The sequence below is a fragment of the Miscanthus floridulus genome, chromosome 1 (genome assembly GCF_019320115.1).
Source record: "Miscanthus floridulus cultivar M001 chromosome 1, ASM1932011v1, whole genome shotgun sequence".
Taxonomy (NCBI): domain Eukaryota; kingdom Viridiplantae; phylum Streptophyta; class Magnoliopsida; order Poales; family Poaceae; genus Miscanthus; species Miscanthus floridulus.
Genome location: NC_089580.1, coordinates 84,324,347 through 84,330,309, shown reverse-complemented (window position 1 = coordinate 84,330,309; position 5,963 = coordinate 84,324,347).

The following is a 5,963-nucleotide window of genomic DNA, read 5'->3' as shown; positions in this document are numbered from 1 at the left end:
GGAATTAATGGCAATACTAGTTGAAGGACAGCGCACTATGGCAAATGCTCTTCGCAAGATTGCAAATCATGATGGCCATGGTGCACGGCAAGGACTTGAACCAAATTAGTATAGTGACTTCAAAGATTTCCTTAACACTAAACCACCGATCTTCAAAGAGACTAAGGAGCCCCTCCAAGCTGATGAGTGGTTGAACACTCTTGAGCAAAAATTCTGCCTGCTTCACTTGACTAAGGTGCTGAAGACTGAGTATGCATCTCACCAACTGCATGGGCCAGCTGGTATTTGGTGGAGTCATCATCGGTCCACTATGCCCGCTGACGCCCAAATCACTTGGGATGAGTTCAAGTCTGCTTTCAGAGGAAATTATATTCCTCCTAGTCTCATGGCAATTAAGCACACTAAATTTATGAAGCTAATATAGGGGAACAAGAGCTTGGCTTTCAATAACCTTGTAGGGTATGCCAAGAAGATCGCTAGTTTCAAGAGGGCACTTAGCCCCAAGTTGATGAAGACTATGGAAAATTGTAAGTGTGCTACCTTTAATGAGTTTGTTAGTGATGCTTTATCTCAAGAAAACAACAATGCTATTTATGCTGCTTCAAAGAATCGCAAGAGAGCCTACGAGGCGGGTGCCTCACAGTCCAAAGCTTCAGTTACATCTAAGGCTCCATTCCATCCTCCGGCATCAGCTGCTAAGTTCCACCCACCACTGAAGAAGAATCCATGCAAGACTAGATTTCGCAAGGCTTTTATAGTTGCTCTTCCAAAGGGCACTACTAGTCAAGGCAGCTCCAATGTTCCTCCAAGCAACATGCCATGCTGGAACTGCAACAAGTCAAGTCACTGGGCAAGGAAGTGTCCTTATCCTAAGAAGAATAACAACCAAGGTGGCCGCCAGGGGCAGGTGAACTACACTAATATTGCTGATATTCCTTCAGGAGACGTAGTCACTACTAGTAAGTTTCTGGTTGAACAACACCCTACAGTTGTACTATTTGATTTGGGTGCTTCACATTCTTTTATGAGCCCCGCATTTGCATCCAAGTTTAAATAGAAAACATACACTGTAGAGGGTGAGGGTTATTGTATTAGGGCTGCCAATGGTAATATCCCAACAAAGCTAGTTGTCGGGGGTGTGCAACTTGAGATAGAGGGACAAAGTTATCAGGTGGATCTGGTAGTTTTATCGGGGCTGGGTATTGATGTGATATTGGGAATGAAATGGATGAGCAGTCATGGGGTGCTTATTGATACATCGACCAGAGTAGTCATGCTCAGAGATCCTAGTAATCAGGAAGGTTTTCTAGTGCAACTACCTAGAGACATCAATCTCTCTTGTGCGGCAAATGCGGTGCAAGCAAAGGCTATTGTAGATATCCCTATAGTGTGTGATTTTCTAGATGTTTTTCTTGATGATTTGCCCAGATTGCCCCCGGATCGAGATGTGGAGTTCAAGATAGAGTTGCTACCTGGTACAACGCCCATATCTAAAAGACCTTATAGAATGCCTCCCAACGAACTAGTCGAACTTAAGACCTAGTTGAATGAACTTCTAAAGAAAGGCCTTATCTATCCTAGTTCGTCTCTGTGGGGGTGTCCAGCTATTTTTGTGAAGAAGAAGGATCACTCACTACGCATGTGTGTAGATTATAGGCCTTTGAATGCTGTCACAATCAAGAATAAGTATCCTCTGCCACGCATAGATATCTTATTTGATCAGTTGTCTAAAGTAAAAGTCTTTTCCAAGATTGATTTGAGATCTGGTTATCATCAAATCAAAATCCAGCTTGAGGATATTCCAAAAACTACCTTCTCTATAAGATACGGTCTTTATGAGTATCTTGTTTTGTCTTTTGGATTGACCAATGCCCCCGCACACTTCATGTATTTGATGAATTCGGTGTTTATGCTTGAGTTGGACAAATTTGTGGTGGTATTTATAGATGATATCTTAGTCTATTTTGAGAATAAAGAAGATCACGTTGAACATTTGCGAGTGGTTCTCACTAGATTGCGTGAACACAAGCTTTATGCAAAGTTCAGCAAGTGCAAATTCTGGCTTCGTGAGGTACCTTTTCTTGGACATGTGTTGTCCGATGGTGGAATTATGGTGGATCCCACCAAGGTGCAAGAAGTGTTGGACTGGAAGGCTCCAATCTCGGTGCACGAGGTTCGGAGTTTTCTAGGGTTGGCTGGCTATTATCGTCGCTTCATCCCAGATTTCTCTAAAATAGCCAAGCCTATGACTCGGTTGCTGCAAAAAGACATGAGGTTTGTCTAGACTTCTAAGTGTGATGCGGCTTTTCACACCCTGCGAACCCTTCTAACTTCGGCTCCAGTTTTGGTGCAACCAGACATCGAGAAACCTTTTGATGTGTTTTGTGATGCATCCAGCATAGGGTTATGAGGTGTTCTTATGCAGGAAGGATGAGTCATTGCTTATACCTCTCGCCAACTTTGGAAGCATGAGGTGAATTATCCTATGCATGACTTAGAACTCACTGCAGTTATTCATGCTTTGAAGGTCTGGAGACATTATTTGCTTGGCAATATGTGCCACGTCTACACTGATCATAACAATCTTAAGTACATCTTCACTCAACCTGACTTGAATATGCGTCAGAGAAGATGGCTCGAGTTGATCAAGGATTATAACCTCCTAGTGCACTATCATCCTGGCAAGGCAAACGTCGTTGCGGATGCCTTAAGCAGGAAATCTCATTGCCACTCTTTGATTGAAAGTGACCTCCATTTGTCAAAACTCCTACATCCTGCAGTCCTTCAAACATCACTGTCAGTTGAACTCTACAGAGTCAAATTATTGAGCTATAGAAGACAGATCTAGGTGTGTTCCACATCAAGCGCAAGATGAAAGAGCAAGAAACCAAGCATTTTTGGGTAGATGAGAATGACGTGTTATGGTTCAAGGATAGGTTAGTGGTCCCAAAGGATAGAGAGCTTAGAAATCAAATTATATCTGAAGCACATTCCTCTAAATTATCTATTCATCCTGGTAGTAGCAAAATGTATCATGATTTGAAGCCTCATTTTTGGTGGACCAAGATGAAGAAAGAGATAGCCGCTTATGTGGCTAGGTGTGACACTTGTTGTCGAGTTAAAGCTATGCACATAAAAGCTGGATTGCTTCAGCCACTCTCTATTCCAGGTTGGAAATGGGAGGAGATAAGTATGAATTTTATTATTGGACTCCCTACTACTAAGAGGAATTTTAACTCCATTTGGGTGATTGTAGACCGTTTGACCAAGTCCGCACACTTCATTCCTGTTCGCATAGACTTCCGTCCAACTGACTATGCTGAGTTGTACTTCAATCAGATAGTCTAACTTCATGGGGTACCTCACACTATTGTCTCTGATCGAGGGCCGCAGTTCACTGCTCACTTTTGGGAGCACTTGCACGGGTTATTGGGAACTAAGTTAGTAAGAAGCTCCGCCTATCATCCGCAAACCTCTAGACAAACTGAGCGAGTGAACCAAATCTTAGAAGATATGTTGAGAGTGTGTGTCATCTCATCTAAGGGTTTATGGGAAAAATGGTTGCCCCTAGCTGAATTCTCTTATAATAATAGTTATCAAGAAAGTATCAAGATGGCACTGTTTGAAGCTTTGTACGGCCGGAAGTGTAGAACCCCGTTGAATTGGGTTAAAGACGGTGAAAGGAGATATTATGGTATTGATTTAGTTAATGAAGCCGAAGAACAAGTCCATACTATCCAAACCCATATGGCCACAGCTCAAGCTAGGCAGAAAAGTTATGCTGATCACCGTAGAAAACCTATCGAGTTCAAAGTTGGAGACTTCGTTTATCTGAAAGTCTCACCCATGAAGAGTGTCCAACGCTTTGGTGTGAAGCGAAAGCTTGCTCTGAGATATGTTGGTCTGTTTCAAATTATAGGACAGAGTGGCAAGGTAGCATACAAGATCCAATTACCTCCTGAGATGAGTGCTATCTTCAATGTCTTTCACGTATCACAGTTGAAGAAATGTCTTCGCATCCCTGAAGAGAGAGTTCCACTAGGGGATATCAAGTTAGAATCTAATTTGACTTTTGAAGAAAAACCGGTCCGAGTAATTGACACTCATGAGCGAGTGACTTAGAGTCGGGTGGTCAAGTTTTACAAGGTCATGTGGAGTAATCAGGGTAGTGAGAGCGATGCAACTTGGGAAAGAGAAGATTATTTGAGGGAAGGTTATAAGGAATTCTATCAACAATGGTATGCTTGTCAAATCTCGGGATGAGATTTTTATAAGGGGGGAAGGCTGTAACACCTCAGTGTTATGGTTGCATTAAAACACTTGCATCACATGAGCATGTGCATCATCATCTCATTCATAAGAATCATACCATGATGAATGTTATCATTTCAAATGTGTTTCTATTTGAAGTGCTTGATTTTATGCTAGCATTTGTGTGTGGTCTATGCTAATGCATGTCAAATGTCCTCTTAAACAACTTAGCTACACTTAGAATGTCATTAGGAACAATGTTCATGTTGACCATATTGCCTAATTATGCTTCCAAGTAATATTTTGACTTGTGTTGACCCCTACAGCTCTTTTGTTTGACTATTTAAAAAGTACAGTTTGGGTATTTGCATGGTTATGCACCCTTAAGCATAGTTGTAGGAAATTTTATAAGGAACAAAAGTTATTTTATGACTATCTCATGAAAATGTGCTGAACATGCTCAAAAAGGGCCCACAAGTCAGTTTTGGGGGCTATTTGGAGACTTAGAAATTTTTCTAAGTCTGAGAGTTGATTTTCAGTTTCATGTATCGATGTTTGGAGCCTTGTATCTCCCTAACCCGGCCGAACCAGCTCTAGCTCCAATAGGCAAAGTTGTAGTCCTCATGTAGATCCCCAACTTTGTCAACTACGCTATGAGCTAGATCATCACGGTTTAGGAGTTATGGAGCGAGGAACTTGCTTTGTCAGTCGGCACCGATGAACACTGAATAAAAAAAATTCAGACCGGCACAGTGGCCGACCGGCAGTAGGCCGCTGCCGCTGTGTGGCCACCACATGCCATGGCTGGCCTGGCACCACTGTCCGCTGTTGACCGCAAAAGGCCACGTCCGTCTACCCTCCCTCTCGCTCTCATTCACTCTCTCCCTCTCACGCGTGTCTAATGCACCAAGAAAGCGGAGCCACCGCCGTCGCCATTGCTCCGCCGAGCTGTGCACCCTCACCATAATGTCGTTGCTCACTCTAGCTAGCCCATAACTCAACAGTAGTCTTCATTAGCTCGTCCACCTCGCCGTTGAGCCGGAGAGTCAAGGTAGAGGCCGCATTTCTTCTTCCCTGCAGTGGAGCGCCATGGCCGCTGAGAGTTCCGTCGAGCTCTCGCGCGCTCGCCGCCGCGTCTCACGTCACTCCATCTCACCCATAGCCCTGCATTGAGCTCCTCTATCACGTCGACATCTCTGCATAGCCACCCGACCTCGGTTGTGGCCGCATTGTTGTTCCCACCGCCGTCCGGACCTCGCCGGAGTTGGAGCTCACCGTGGCCGACCACCACCGGAGCCCTCTCACTCCCTTTTCTACCCTCCATCAGTTTCCCCATGAGCCCTTGAAGCTCGTACTGAGCTTAGCCACGCCCTACATGGCCAAACCTCACCGGAGCACCATCGGATTCCCTCCGCCATCCACCATGCACGCCGCCATCCTAGCTAGAGCTCGGTAGCGGTTGAGGGGAGGGCATAATTAGGTGCGTCTCATCGAGGCGAGCACGCCGGTGCCCTTGGCCTCGCCAGAGTCCTCACCACCAGCGAGCAAGCGCGGGTCAACCGCTGCTCCTCTGCTCTGCTCCCTCTAGACGGTGGGACCATTGACCCCGCGGGTCCCGCGCGTCAGTGAACCATATTTAGGTTTTTGGTGATTTAAATGCAGATTTTGTTGTTGTTTTGTAAAATTCATAACTGGAGTTTGGTAGATCCAAA